The sequence below is a fragment of the Hippopotamus amphibius genome, chromosome 9 (assembly GCF_030028045.1).
Source record: "Hippopotamus amphibius kiboko isolate mHipAmp2 chromosome 9, mHipAmp2.hap2, whole genome shotgun sequence".
NCBI lineage: Eukaryota > Metazoa > Chordata > Mammalia > Artiodactyla > Hippopotamidae > Hippopotamus > Hippopotamus amphibius.
In genome coordinates, this window is record NC_080194.1 from 30501213 (window position 1) to 30517960 (window position 16748).

At 41.2% G+C, this 16748-nt stretch overlaps 1 protein-coding gene across 1 annotated transcript in view; it reads right to left on the minus strand.

Annotated features, from left to right (window-relative positions):
• SPON1 (spondin 1) overlaps positions 1 to 16748 on the minus strand; it is a 270084-nt gene that overhangs the window by 231549 nt on the left and 21787 nt on the right. The window lies entirely within an intron of this gene.

Below are 16748 nucleotides of genomic sequence, written 5' to 3' on the forward strand. Positions count from 1 at the left end.
AGAACTATATTCAATATCTTGTAAAGAAAATATCTTTTAGATTCTTGGAAAAGAATCTAAAAAAGAATATATATATAAAAATATATATAATAATAAATATATACAAGAATATATATATTCTTTTAAAGATTCTTTCCTGTCATATATATATATTTGAATCACTTTGCTGTACACCTGAAGCTATCACAACATGGTAATATCAACTATACTTCAATTTAAAAAATGTATATATAAAAAAAGAAACTATGGTTCAGCAATAAAACAGAATCAGGACTCCTAGTTCCTCCTCCAGGAATATACATAACAATTTGATACATATCTTTGCATTGTTTTGCAGAAACTAAGACCCAGGTGGAAGATGCTGAACACAAGCACATAGACCCTAGACTGGCTGGAACCAGATATTGATGATTAAGATTCCTGAAACATCATCCTGTTACCTCAATACCAACCAATCAGAAAAAAGTACATGAGTTGATCAGGTACCCTGCAACACTTACTCCTAATGTTGCCTTTAAAAAGCCTTCCCTGAAAGCCAATGGGGAGCATAAGCCGCCCATTCTCCTTGCTTGGTGACCTGCAATAAATGCTGTACTTTCCTTCACCACAATCCAGAGAGATTAGATTGGCTTTCTGTGCATCAGTTGGGTGGACACAAGTTCAGTTCAGTAACAAGAGGAGAGGGAAGAGAGGAGAGGGCAGTTAGACAGAGAGACAGTAAAGGGCTCAATGCACTGGCCATCTACCACCTGAGGCTGAGCATAAAGCCTCAGAGTCCTACTCAGCCCTTCATTTGTCCCTGTATTCAAGTGGTCAAGAACTCTGGCCATGCTTCTCTATAATGTCTGTGCCATTCATCTCTTGATGGGTGGGCCTTGTAATCTCTCATTGGCACTCTTGCCACAATCTCCTAACCAGCTTTCTTGTATCTGATTCTAGATTGACAAGAGTTTGCAAATGAAAATTTAACTAAGAATTTTTTCCCTAATCTAAAACTCTTCAGTAGCCTTCTCCCTTGCCAACAGACATATTTCTGTTCACAGCTGGTAAAAGGATAAGTCTGTAGTCCTAAACTGGCATGGAAGGGCATTTAGATTCTGCTTTTCAATAGCTTGGCCACATGCCCTATGCTATGCTCTAGCATCTTGGAATTAATTGCCATTACCAGATCACAGCACTCTTTTCCATGCCTCCAATCCTTTACTCATGCTCTCCCCATTGCCTGGGCTGCCCTTTCCTCAGACTTTGAGATTCAATTAAAGATTAGCTTCTCCCATGCTCCCCAAATAATAATTGCTAATGTTCATTAAGTCCCCATGTGTTAAGCATCACGTTACACACTTTTCCTAGAATTACCTTATTTGCATCACCCAGTGAGTAGGTACTATTATTCTTCCTCTTCACAAGGAGGGAAAACAGGTTTTAGAGAGGCCACAGAGTGTAGATGTGGAATCAGGATTTGACCTTGGGTCTCTCAGGCTCTAGAATTGAACTCTCAACACTCTATTACCCAACAAGGCAAACAAGACCTTCCTTTGTGCTTCAGAAGCCCATTGTGCATACCCTTAAGGTGCTGTGATAAGACCATGAAAGTTATGATAGTTATAATAACAAATGCTTAAGAACTTACTATGTGCCAAGGACTCTAATGATTGTCTTTACAGGTTTGAGCTGTTTATTATTTCAGACAAAGAAATGGAAGCTAGGAAGGCTAAAGTCACACAGGTAGCAAGAATAGAACAGGGTTTGAAATCCATGCTAATTTGAAAAGCCACAGTCTTAAATTATCCTCTGTCTCAGCCCAAGGTCTAGAACATGGATGTGGGCAACAAACATTTAAGTGAAGCATAAATGGGTGTTATTATCATGAGGTGGCACTTAGAGCCATAACAATAGATAAGCCTGAGTGTAGGCAAAGGACAAAAAGGGTCATAGGACTGAGTTTTAAGAGTGCAACATCTGGGCAGTGGTTCTCATTAAGGGTGATTTCATCCCCTAGGGGACACTTGACAATGTCTGGAAACATTTTTGGCTGTTGCTACTGGTGGAGGGAAGGGGTGGCATGGGCCTCTGGTGGGTAGAGGCCAGGGATGCTGCTAAACACCCTTCAATGTACAGCACAGCTGCCCACAACAAAGAATTATCTGGATCCAAACGTCAATAATGCCAAACTTGAGAAACAGAGATTTAAAGGTCAGATAGAGGGGAGAAGCAAATAAAGGCACAGCCACAACCAGAAAGAAAAATAAATAAAACCAAACTCCTAGCCCTTCCCTCCCCACCCCTCTCCCCCTTGACAGAGATTGGCACAACACTGTAAATTAACTATACTTCAATAAAAAATAGATAAAATAAATAAATAAAACCAGGAAGGCATGAGAGGAGAGTGTTTTAGGAAACAAGCAGTGGTGAACCCTCTCTGATGGAGAAGGATGTATAAGGAGGTGATGGAGAAGTGTCTACTGGCAACATGGAGGCCGCTTAGCAACTGCCAAGAGCCTTTTTGGTGGATAATAGGGCTAAATGCAGCCTGGTGAGGGCTGAGAAGTGAATGGACAGTGAAGACGTGGGAAAAACATGTGTAGGCACAGGTCTCTTGAGATGCTTGGTTCTGAAGGCAGGGGAAGAGAAATGAAGTGTTGGAAGAGATGTGGGGTATGGGGTCCTAGGACTTTTGGGGTTGTTTTAGGATAGGAGATACTGGAGGCACTGCCACCTCCCCAACCTGGATCCTGACCAGCCTTCTCAATGGTACCCTGGTTTCCTCTCCCCAAGGCTGGATGCCCATGCCTTCCCATCTTCCATTGTACCCCCAGGGTTTGCCAGCCCTGGGAAAATCACACCACCTGTTCATTGACTCCTGTAACCAGGCTCTCGAGAGTTGATAGAGTTACAAATCTAGTCTGAAGGTTCTTCCTAGGAATGTGTGTTTTCTTAACTGGGTCTCTCTGTTGCTAGGTAAGCCTTGTGTCCATCTCTCATGAACTTCCTACCACATTCCTCCTGCACTTGTTCTAGCCTCTTCCATCTCCTCAGTCCTCAGCCCTGTCCTTGCCCCTCTGCAGGTGCCCCTCCTCTACTCACTTAAAAAACATTTGTTGAGCATATTTCAGGCCAGGCTACAACCAATATGTTTATATATTTATTAAAAGGTGGTCTGTGGAGTATGCATATCAGATTTACTTGGGTCCTCTGCTCCAATTCCTCATCCACTTAGATGCACAGAAGCAAATTCTCTGGGTTAGGGACCAGAGAGATGCATTATAAACAACAACCTAGGAGGGAATTTCCTGGGTGGTCCGGTGGTAAAGAGTCCGCCTTACAGTGCAGGGGATGTGGGTTCAATCCCTGGTCAGGAAACTGGGATCCCACATGCTGTGGGGCTACTAGGCCCCCACGCCTCAACTAGAGAGCCCACATGCCCTGGAGCCTGTGCACCACAACTAGAGAGAAACCCACACACTGCAACAGAAGATCCCACATGCCTCAATGGAGATCCCAACTAAGACCCGATGCAGCCAAAAACAAATAAAATAAATAAAATAATACATCTTTAAAAAAAAAAAAAGCTCCAAGAACCTAGGAGTTTCTGATGTTCACTACAATTTGAAAACCACTGTTATACATCATTTAATTTTCTTAATAATTCTGTGAGGGAGATACTACTATTAAAGTCAGAATTATATGGAGAGCATCTTATGTGAACTCTTACCTTCATTTCTTGTTCATACTCAATTTGTTGTGTATTTTCACTAGTTTCCCTTGCCTTTGTCCTGTCTCAAATAAAGAAATCTCCCTCCTACCCCTGATCAAGACTACGTCCTTCATAAAAGGTTGCCTTTGATCCAAACTCTTTCTTCCTCCTCTGGTACTTTGATCTATCAACAAATGATTGATGGTGACCATGACAGGGGTAGTTATAATGGCTATCATTTATTGATCATTCAGTATGGGCCAACGACCGACTTTGGTAAATTTTTTATTTATGATTTCATCCAATCTTCAAATACTTCTTCTACTTTTTTCTCTCTTTGTCTGGCATTACCATTCATTACATGTATGCTGTACCTTTGATCATTGTCCCACCATTCTTGGATATTCTGTTCCGGTTTTTTTCTAATTCTTTTTTTCCTCTTTGCATTTCAGTTTGCAAAGTCTCTACTGAGCAATCTTCAAGCTCACTGATTCTTTCCTTGGCTATGTCCAATCTACTGGTGAGCTCATCAAAGGCGTTCTTTATGTCTGTTACAATGTTTTTTATTTTTAGCATTTCCTTTTGATTCTTTCTTAGAATTTCAAACTCTTTGCTTACATTACCATCTGTTCTTGCATGTTTTCCACTTCTTAAAATTAGAGTCCTTAGCATATTAATCATAGTTATTTTAAATCCTGTCTGGTAATCCCGAAATCTGTCACATCCAAGTCTGGTTCCTCTGCTTGCTTTGTCTCTTCAGGCTGTGTTTTTTCTTGCCTTTTAGCATGCCTTGTAATTTTTTGTTGAAAGCCAGACATGACCTATAGGATAATAGGAACTGAGGCAAACAGGCCTTTAGTGTGAGGTTTTATGTTCATCTGGCTATGTACAAGTTAGGCTATGCATTTAATGTTTGCTGTAGTGTGGGTGTCAGAAGCTTCAGTCTTCTCCGGTGCCTTGATATTTGCTTCCCCTATTATCTTTGGTTTTCTCTAGAAACTCCTTCTTAAATAGAGTTTGTGCCTTGAAGCTCTCTTGGTTATAATCCACTGTTATTATACTGAAGCCCTGTTAATGTGATGGTAAAGTATTGGGAAGGGGAAGCAGTCTAGAACCTTATGATTAAATCTCAGGGTTTTGTTTTGTTTTGTTTTCCTTAATCAGGCCATAGACTCTGGGCTGTGACCTTCAGAAGCGTTTCTTGGCCTTTTTTTTTTTTTTTTTTTTTTTTAACTCCCTTTCTGTGAGGCAAGAATGCTAGAGAGGGCTGGAGTTGGCTAATTGCCCTTCCCTGGGTCAGGTAAGGCTCTGGTAAAGCAGTTTCCCTTGAGGGAAGATCTTTGTTAAGGAGAATGCTCTGGATATATTTAAAAATGGTTACTTTTCCCCTCTCCCTGTCTAAAACAGGAGAGGATTTTCCTCTGATCTTCATTGTGAGAATCTAGTGGGGCTCTTGGAGGTAAAATTCACGAACAGGTGGTGATCGCCTAACACTGGGCTTCTCAGGAGTTAAAGCATGAAGCTAGTGCACGCTCAGCCTATAGCTGTTCCTCAAGGCCCGTGTAAGTATTCTGATCAGTTACTGTCTGCAGCAGCTTCTGCTCCTGATAAGCTGTGATTCTCAGTGTTTCCCGTCTCGGCAGTTTGGGGGTCAGGAAGGGTAGTTTGCCTTGTGACCTCAACTCACTGATGGGTCTAATTAAAGTTGTTGATTTTCAGTCTTTCAGCTTTTTTCTTGTGAGGACAGGAGTGGTGACGTCTAAGTTCTTTACATGTCACAGCAGAAACTGGAAATCCTTATTTAATCGTTACAAATCTTTAAATTAATATTATTCCAAATTGACAGGCAAGGTTAAATTAAGTGGCCCAAGCTTATGCAGTCAGTGAGAGGTAGACGGACTATGTTGCCACTAAAATGATAACAATTATACTGGGATTCAGGCAGAGTCCTACACTGGGATCCAGAAAGATAGCTGCACAAGTACAGGCTGCTTTGGAAAGAGGCCAGGAGGTGTGGGTGAGCACGTGTCCCCATATGTGAGGAAGCCCTGGGATGTCAGCTGACTCTGAGAAGGAAAGGAGTGCAGGGTTGGGGCCAAAATCCTTGTCTTTACATAGAGTCGGTGTCATTTCATTGTCAAAAAGAACAACTGGTTTTGGGACTTCCCTGGTAGCACAGTGGTTGAGAGTCCGCCTGCCAATGCAGGGGACACGGGTTCAATCCCTGGTCCGAGAGGATCCCACATGCCATGGAGCAACTAGGCCCATGTGCCACAACGACTGAGCCTGTGCTCTAGAGCCTGCGAGCCACAACTAATGTGCCCGTGTGCCACAACTACTGAAGACCAAGCGCTTAGAGCCTGTGCTCCACAACAAGAGAAGCCACCGCAATGAGAAGCCTGTGAACCGCAACAAAGAGTAGCCCCTGTTCACCACAACTAGAGAAAGCCTGCCGCAGCAACGAAGACCCAACACACCCAAAATAAATAAAATAATTTAAAAAAGAAAAACTGGCTTCAGGGCTGAATTCAAAAAGGCACCGCTCTTTATTAATTGCCTGCTATGTGCCAGATACTGTGATAGTACTGAACGAAGCAATGTCCCTACTCTTGGGGAGCTGACACTGCAGTGACGGAAAACAGCTAACACACCAGCAAGCACATACCAGCCATGTCAGGTGGTGATCCGTCAAAAGAAGAAAACGAAACAGGGTAAATGGGATTAAGAGTGATGGTGATATTGTTTTGTAAAACATGGTCAGAAATGGACTCTTTGATAAAAATGACCTTTGAGCAGGAAGCTGAAAGAAGTGAGGCAGTGGGAGTTATGGATATTTGGGGGAAGAGCATCTTGGGAAGAGAAGGGGAAATACAGGGTCCTCGAAGCGTGCATTGATGCTTAGCCGAGGATACAGGCTCATTCAGTCTGCAGAGACATAGGCTGTGAGGACAGTGATGACCTATGTTGGATGGAAGATGCCAAATTTGAAGAATCTTGAAGTGCTAAAGAGGTCTTGACCTTGATTACAAGGAGGTGATCGCATGGGAATGGGATTTGCAAGTTGGGGTTTAGTAACCACATTGTAGATGGATGGGAACTTTTTCCAGCCAACACCTTGATCTCCCCAAAATGAAGGACTAGGGGACAACATCAGATGTCAGCTGGGGGTCAGCTGGAGGGACAGTTTTGTATCCAAGGGGAAAAACCAAGACAGAGTAACTCGGCAAAGATTATACATTCTCTCTAAAAGCAAGCTCTGAGCCAGGCTCCTGCTCAAATTCCTACTTGATCAGTTGTGATAAAAAGTGATATAATCATATATATCAAGAGCCAAAAAAACTATTTGATACAGAAACTTGGGACTCTGTCCCATGGAAATGATCTAAAATCTAGAAACACAGTATCAACAAGGGCAGGGGTTTTTGTCTGTTTTGTCACAGCTATGTTCTCACAGCCTAGAATATGCCTGTACATAATAGGCTTTGTAAATATTTGTTGAAAATAAGTAAATAAATGAAAAGATTTTCTTCATAAAATTATTTATAATGTTAAGTAAATTTACCTAAATATGCTACAATAAGCTATTGTTTAAGTGAACTATGATCCATTTGCTCTTTGGATTTAACTATTTTAAGAAGCAAACAGATGGCTTACAAGTTTGTAAAACCAGAATTAAGATCTATCCTATAAAGTAGTTAGATCTGGAATGAAGGCTCATCATTCTTATTCTAAAGATGAGGGGACTTCAAGGCCACACAGTGACTTATTGACATTTTTAAGCTACTTAATACATACATGATAAAAGTGCTTCGGGACAGTAAACATTATATAGTGTCTGCTAAACAATTCTGTCATGTATTTGCAAATGGTTTCCAGAGCTTTAGAAAAATAGATGTGGAAACAATGCTAGTTCCCATGCAAGAAAGCATGAGACCAACGAATGCCAGCAAACAAGGCGGTAGGGCCAGAAATTCCAGCAGCAGTCATCCATCAATTTGGAAAACATTTATCAACTGGCCAGTGTGCCAAGCCTCGGTGAGGCCGTGGGAATACAGAGATGGCTGCAGCCCAGATTCCTGCCTCTTTGCAGAATCTTGTAGGGGAATAGGGATTTAACACATCAGGGCTACACAATGTGTGAAGAACTAGAATAGAGGGATGTACCAAGTGTTTGAGAGCTCAGAGACGGGGTAGGGGGCACAGATTCTAAATGGGATGAAAGTAAGACACGAGTATCAGGAAACATAGAGGACATGGCATGTGACGGGCTGAGACCAGGAGGATGAGGATCTGTGAGATGATAAACCTGGTGTGATCCCTGGAATGACCCAGAAAGGATTTTAGGGGACCAAGTTGTCAATCTATGTTGGTCTCCCCCATACATCTGCCCCTGGAGCTACAGGAGATGCTGAATGAAGAAAATGGTACAGATGTACCAATCCTTGCTCACCGCCATTTACTGGCTCTGTGCCTTTTGTCACATTTCTAATTTTCTCAGTGTTACCTTGCCTGTAACATGGGGATGATAATAGTGCCTACCGCATGGGATGGGTCTGAGACTGACAGGAAATTAACACATTTATTTATTTTTGTGACAAATATTTACTGAGCACCTGCTGTGTGACACAGACACTGGTCGTGCAGTGGTGAAAGAAACAGACAGTCCCTGTTCTGGTGAAACTTACAGTCTGGAGGGAGAGAATGAAAGAAAATAAAGCAATGAGACCCGTTAGAACCCAGAAGGGGACAGTTGTGGTTTCCTCCATCTACTCATTCCCTGAGGTGTAGAGACTTTGTCAAGGTACAATTTGAACCCCATTTTCGGTGAAGCTGTTGTGTGGGAGTAGGTCACAAAGCCGGTAGTTGAGCCCAGCCAAACAGCAAGCACCCACATGGAACAGAATTTTGTTTTTATTTACTGGGTATCATGTATCCACTGAAATTTTTCATTTTATGTTATAGCCACCCAATCATATTACAGTGAAGATAGAAAGAATTGAAGTCCGTCTCTCCCCTCACTGGGTAGAGGTGGACAGACAGCGGGTGAGTTATACCTAAGATGAGACAGATGTCTGCCACATCTACAGAGGGAAGGAGTTTGTGATTCACTGGACACAGAAACGTGGAGAGGGCTCTAGGCTGCTGGATCAGAAGGAAGAGACATTAGTTATGTCCAGGCACTGTGTTGGGCATTTTACATAAACTATCTCATCTGATACTCAAAACGATCTTTATCATGCCTGTTTTACAGATGAAAGAACTAAGGTCCAATACGGGGATATGTGTATAAAAACAGATGATTGAACCTGGTGTACCCCCAAAAAAATTTAAAAAATTTAAAAAAAAAAGAACTAAGGTCCAGAGAAATTAAGTGACTTCTTCACCCACTTGGTAGAGGCAGGATTTGAGCTGAGGTCTGCAAACTCCAAAACCCATGTTCTTTCCAGACACCCACTGTACATTCTAAAGAGAAAAGCAAAGCTAGAATTGGAAGAATAATGAGATAACGCGGTCCTTTTGGAGGAGGAAGATCAGCCTAAAAATAGCGATGCTTTTTACTGTCATAATAAACTGTGTGCCCACCACTGATACTGTCAAATTCTAAATGGCCACCTCTAGAAAGAGAGGAGCTAATACACGCAGACATGTGTGTGTGTGTACACTTAAAATCTAGAAGAAAATATACCCAAATGCTAATAATGATTATCTCTCGTTTATAGGATGACAAATTTTATGTCCTTTATCCTTCTTTGTATTTATCCTTTTCTGTATTTTCTAGCACAAAACAAGGGTGTGCTCTGTTGAGAGCAATGATGCTCAAGTCCTGATCAGGCATCTGGCTCCCAGATTCAGGGCTTGCCTGCCTGAAAGGAAGCTACTTTTTATTCTTTCTGGTATCAGGCAGCAGGGACCAGGGCTGTGGCAGCCTGAGGACCAACATCCAGCCCAGGCACTCACATGCCAGGTGCTTCTCACTTTTCTTACAAATGATTTTTAATAGCAATTAAAAAAAGAAAACTAAGTGTTGAAGAAGAGGTCTTGACATTGATGTTAAAATATGTCCTTTTGATGGTTCTTTTAGGATCACAGCTCACAGAGGCATATTACAATGAGTAAGTTCCCGAAGGGAAAGGGCCAGCATAGCATGTCATCCAGCCCCTGGTTTGTTTGTTCGTTTGTTCTTTCATTCAAGAAACCGTTTACCGTACCTTTACTGGGCTCTATGCATTGTCAAAATAGATACAGTGAAACACTAAAGTAGAGCAAGTTTTAAAATAGAGGAAAGATTGCTCTGCCATAGCATTTAGGTCTTTACCTAAATGCAATTTTTCTTAGCAACTCCTCCTAACCATCATTTTAAACTGCATCTCTCCATTTCAGTGGCTTCATCTTCCCCTTTACACTTATTACCTAACACATATGCATTTTATTTGTTGCATACTGACTCTAATTTCCTTACACTCAATTATAAGCTCTAAGTATGTATTAAGTTCTGCATTTGATTAGGTGCTTTTCTACTTTAAACTAGCTGAGGGCCGAAATGAAATATTGTTCACTACAACCAAAAATTAAGTATTTTAAATGTAATAAATGCCTATTACTTACTGTTTCCTCATGTTAATTTTCTAAAACAAAATTTAGTGTTGGAAAGTAATACACAAGAAACATGGTTTAAATTTCAAAAAAGTAGAGGAAAGTGTAGCGTGGTTTTCACACAAACTCTTTATCTGCACCCATTGTCCACCTGCAAACTTCTACTACCCAAAGAGACCACTCAAAAGTTATTGTCTCAAGAAGACAGAAGACATAGAGATAGCCAACAGGCACATGAAAAGATGCTCAACATCACTAATTATTCTACACTTCCATCAACAGATGAATGGGTAAAGAAGATATGTATATACATACAGTGGAATTTGACTCAGCCATGAAAAAGAATTAAATAATGCCATTTGCAGCAACATGGATGGACCTAGAGATTATCACACAAATTGAAGTAAGCCAGACAGAGAAACACAAATATCATATGATATCACTTATATGTGAAATCTAAATAAGTGATACAAATGAACTTATTTACAAAACAGAAACAGACTCACAGATGTAGAAAACAAACTTATAGTTGCCAAAGGGAAAGGTGGGGAGAGATAAATTAGGGCTTTGGGATTAATAGATACACACTACTGTATATAAAATAGATGAACAAGGTCCTACTATATAGCACAGGGAACTATATTCGATATCTTGTAATACCCTACAATGGAAAAAAATCTGAAAAAGAATATATATATCTGAATCACTTTGCTGTACACCTGAAACTAACACAACATTGCAAATCAACTAGGTTTCAATTTTAAAAAAAGTTATCTCTATAAATACACTTTCTCTTCTCTCGAATCAACACTCACTCCTCGCTTCCTGCAAATGATTGCTTTCTTATTTGCACACATGCAGCGATTATAACACTTAGTATGCAGCAACATAGTTCTTTCTATACAAGTCTCTTTATGTCACAGATAGGAAATGACAGCATTTCCCTAGAGTAAGCAGACGAGACCACACCAATATCCAAGGAAGTAAATATCTAGGCTCTCCTATAACCCATTTTGTGCTCCACCAGTGTATCTAGTATACCAGGGTTGAGAAGTTCTGCTATAGATCTTGACCTCCAAATTAACACCATGGACCAGGCCTTGATTAATCATCTCAATAGGCTCAGAATCTAGTACGTTGCATTTCACATAGCTGGTAATTAGCGCTTTTATTAGTTCATCTCAACTAATATTTGCGTGCCCATCATGTGCCAGGCATGGGCTAGTTGATAGAAATATACTAGTGAATGAAATAGATATGGTATGCCTTACAATTTGGTGAGGCAGAGCAATATTAAACAAATAATCCTACAAGTATATAAATTGTAGTAACCACTCTGAAGGAAAAGTAGAGTGCTATAAATGCTATGGAATATTTGAATAAACGAATGAAAGAAAGCATTGTACATTTTATGTGGTAATATCCATTCACTAGAAAAGTGTACTCTGAAGGAAAAAAAAGAGAATATCGTGGGCTCTCCCAGGACGGATTAAGAATCCCATAAAACAATCTATGTGTTCATGCTCCTATGATGCATCCTGAGACCTCATTTGTGTTTTGTGGTCCTAGCGCATTAATGACTCATTCTGAACTTACTTACAGGCAACTAAAAATCCTAAGATTATTTTGCTTTTGTTCGTTTGTTTAAAGTGCTGCCATACATCCACACCTTCTTGTACAGGTTGCAAGAGGTCATTTGGATCTAAGTAGGTAACTTTCTGTGTTCTTCCATTAGCTTGCTAGATTCGGTCTATCAGCTTGACCTGCCCAAATCCTGTCGTGCGCAGTCCTGATATGGGAATGTATGTTTCCCTTCATATCAGTGGGTGTGGCTACTCTGACAGACGCCCATATTCAGGTTGTTGAAAAGAGTGTTGAGTGAAAATCTGGGGGAGGGTTGGGGGGGGGTCGAAATCACCTTTGAAATACATATCAAAAACACAAAAATATCCATATCCTTTGCATTTGTAATTAATTACACTTCTGGGAATCTCTTCTAGCAAACTAATACCAAATAAGGAAAAAAGTTTTATGCAAGCAACTGTTTTTACTCCATTATTTATAGTAGTGAATAGCAGATTGAAAGATTCTAATATCTTATGAGGGTCACGGTTAAGCTTAGGTGAGGTGTAACAAAAGGAAGTTTTCCTATAAACAGAGAGAATTCCTAAGAGCAGGTTTGCAATAGCAGCTTATTTTTAGAAAAGTGGGTTGAAAACTCATTTAGCTTCTCACGTGGCTCAGAATTCATGAGGCGCTAATAAATATTTATTGTTAGTGAAGAGATAATGAAACTAGTTTATAAACAGGTGATTAAGAATATGGAGTAATTAGTTATTAAAAGATACTTGTTTGCATGGTATTGATAAGGAATCTTAGGCAAACATTCCTCTTTATAATGAGGCTTTCTTCCTTTGATTGGCAGACTATTCCCTAAACTAGTTAATGCATACAGGCCTTAAATTAAAAATAAAATCAAGCAGTGGTGTTAAAAACCAGCAGCTTGAATTTTAGTACAAATACTGTGCTTAAAAATCTGTTAAACTGGAGTGCCCACTCTGTGAGGGGGGCAGGGCGAGGTGCTGGGGATACAGCAGCAAACAAGACGGGCAAAAATCCTTGCCTCGTGGAGCTTACAGTGCAGTGGAAGCGGGCAGATGATGTTCAAGTCAGCAAGTAAAATGGATAGCACATCAGGTGGCAATACAGGCAACAGAGAAAAATTAAGTGGTGGAGAGGGATAGGGAATTCAGCTCAGGGATGGGGGGGATGAAGTTTCAAATAGGGTGATAGGGCGTCCCCCCTGGAAAAGGGACGTCTGAGCAGAGACCTGAAGGAGGAGGGAGAAAGAGCTGGGCAGTTGGCTGGGCCACGAGCATTCCAGGGAGCAACTCATTTTGTGCAACAATTTTAAAGGATTGGGGTTTTACTTCTGTACAGGCAGTCCAGCTGCTGCATTCCTTGTCACTTTCAATTAGCCATGAGTACACCCAGCTAGCTCATCAAAGAGACTCCCGTGTCTCTCCCTTCTGGCAGCCGGGGACAGACACCCTAGTCTGTGCCAGAGCTGCCACGCTGGACCCGCAGCTGCAGCTGGAAGCAGAGGAGGCAGCCCCGCCCCCTTCTCCTCAGGCCTCTGCCAAAGTGGTGAGAGCTGTAACCCTTACCCTCCCTGTCTCAAGCAGCCCCATTTCCTCCCCTTGAGTCCAAAGGGGCATTAAAGTTTGCTTTCATTTCTTCTGTACCTGGTGAGTCTGTGCTCTCTGAGTAAGGGCTCTCATTGAGAAGCAAAGTCACCCACTCTTAGAGTCACTTTTAGAACTAAGAATGTAATCTTCCACCAGTTTTAAACGGTATTAAAGCTTTGTTGTTGATGTTAAGTCCTCAAAGCTGTCATATGTGGAGTCACGGTCTTAACAAAGAAGCATATCTAAATATTTGTTAATTGCCATGTATATATTTTTAAAATTACATTGGCATTTGTAGTTTCTGATCATCTGCTCGTGTCCCAATGATGGCTTGCTGACTTTTTGCCATGCCTGTTGATATAAGGCACAGTTATAGGAGGGTGCTGTAAGCTCCTTGAAGGCAGGACTATGTCTGTTTTTCTCACCATTGTATCCCCAGTGCCTACCTTAGTGCCTGGCACATAGGAGACACTCAGTAAATGCTGATGAATAAATGAATGACTCCAAAGATGACAGCTTTGGTACAAAAAGAAAAGACTTTTATGCTAGAGTGGAAGGTGGCAAGCATAGAGACCACAACGTCTGAAACCGGAGAGGTAAGATGGGGCATGAGCTATGATTCCTCGCCCTCTAACCTCTGAGATACTGGGCACCCAAGTGAAGTGTGCATTGAATGCACGGGGCAGGGCAGGGGTGGGGAGATGAGTGTGAGAAAATCACTGGCACAGGGTCCCCTCCCTCCCCTTCCCCCACCCCCATAGATGTTGGATTACTTTGGTCAATTTACTTCGTCCCTTGGAGACTCAGTTTCATCATTTGGAAAATGGGTATAACAATCCTGACTTCACAGGGTTGCTCTGAGAACTAAGTAGGATAACAAATATAAAGCTCTTGACATAGAGACTACTACCATTAAAAAGTCATAATACACTCTTATTTTTCACTTAACATGTACACATTGAAAGGCAGGTTGGGAGTAGGCATCCGGAGCCAGACTGCCAGGGTTTGAATCCCAGCTTTATCGCTTAGAGCTGAATGGTCTTAAGAAAGTTACTTGAATTGCTCTGTGGCACAATTTCCTCATCTGTGAAAAACAAGATAATAACGCTTATCTCATGGTGTTACTCTGAGGATTAAATCAGTTAAAAAATGTAAACCACTTAGAACAGTATCTGGCATACAAGCATTATTATTGCATGCTAGGCATTTTACATGTAGGTTTGCTGCTTTGATCCTTCTAGGGCTCAAACAACAGATATGTTGATGTGATGATGGAGACGTTCATGTGGATAGGCTGGAGCCATGTCTCATTTCAACACTGGTTCTCAAACTCGAGTGTGCATTGGATTCACCCTCTGGGCTTGCTGAAACGCAGGTTGTGGGGGCCCCACCCTCAGAGCTTCTGATTCAGAAGGTCTCGATGAGGCTTGAGATTTTCTATGTCTAACAAGTTCCCAGATGGTGCTCATACTGCTGGTCCAGAGACCACACTCTGAGAACCACTGTGATGTAATAAGAAAGGATGTCAGACGCTCTAAGAGAAGAAGGAAGGATGGATGCATAAAGAAATAGGAGTTCTGGGAAATCCCAAGGACTGAGTTATGGGCACTAGTAGAAAGACTAATTTGTTCATTTATTCATTCAACAAACATTTACTTACTGCCCACTGTGCACAGGGCCCTGTATTCACCAATTGGTTGCAAGGACCAAGATTTAGCCAAGCAGAAACCCCAGTGAGTTGGAGAGGACTATCAATTTACTGAATTGAAACAGCATCAAAAAAAGAAGCCATGTCCCCACTGGCCTAACTCAGGCATCACTGTGTGTGTGTGTGTGTGTGTGTGTGTGTGTGTGTGTGTGTGTGTGTGTGTGTGTGTGAGAGAGAATATACACAAAATTGACCATTTTTAAGTATACAGTTCATGGCATTAAGTACATTCATATGTTGTATAAGCATCACCACCATCTATCTCCAGAACATTTTTCATCTTCCCAAACTGAGACTCCACACCTGTTCATCAATAATTCCCTATCCCACCCCTCAACCCCACCACCACATCCCCTGGTAACCACCATTCTACTTTCTGTTGCTATGGATTTGACGATGTAGCTCATAGAAGTGGCATCAGACAATATTTGTCGTTTTGTGCCTACTTACTACACTGAGCATAATGTCTTCCAGGGCCATCCATGTTATAGCATGTCAGAATTTCCTTCCTTTTTAAAGGTGAATAATATCCCACAGTATGTATACACCACATTTTGTTTATCCATTCATCCACCAATGGACGTTTGGGTTGTTTCTGCTTTTCAGCCATTGTAAATAGGGCTGCTACGAACATGGGTGTACACATATCTGTTCAAGTCCTTCCTTTCAACTCTTTGGGGTATATACTTCTAAGCATCATTTTAAAACAGATAAATTTTGTTTGGGTGAATATTAAGATCATATTTCCCATCTCCCACCTCTTACTTCTCCCTTCTTAAAATCTTATCCCTCTTGACACTCAGGTACCCAGATCTCTCAGCTGCCCCAATCTGATACATCCTTCACACCTCCAGGTAAATTAGCACAAGAACAAGAGGAATACATTTTCGCGCTTCTTGGGCGGCATGTGTGCATGAATCTTCCTTTGCCTCTAACGACAACCTTGCTGATGCACTGTCCAAACACCGTGCCAGGAGCCTGTTCAGTAGCATAGGGAAGACATTCAGTCACTGGAACCAGACACCTGATACAGAAGCCCGGCCTTACTCTTTACTAGCCCTTTAGGCAAGTGATTTAATCTCTCTAACTTCAATTTCCTGATCTATAAAATAGGGATAATAGTTCCTATCTACTTGGTTGCTGTGAGAATTAAACTAAGATAAAGTAAACTAATTAAATTAAGATAAACCAGCTTAAGGTAAAGCACTTAACCAAGTGCCTGGCCTATGGTAATCACTCAACAAATATTGGTTGTATCTGGGTAATTCCTTCAGATACATGCCAAGAAAATTCCTGACATCTAGGTCCATAGAAGGACATTACAATGAGTATAAAATTAACAGTCTCACTAGGCCAGAAGCCCAGAATCCTAAATGTTGGATTTTTTTTTTTAAAAACACAGGATTCAAAATTATAACCTGCCCACAAGGAGTTAAATCTCTCTTTGGATGGGGAAGATATTTGGGGTGCTCTGTGGAACCCACAGATTGTACCAGACTCCCAGCAGCCAGCTATGGATGTGAGTATTCTTCTTGAGTTTTTTTTTTTCCTTCTGAGTTTGCAA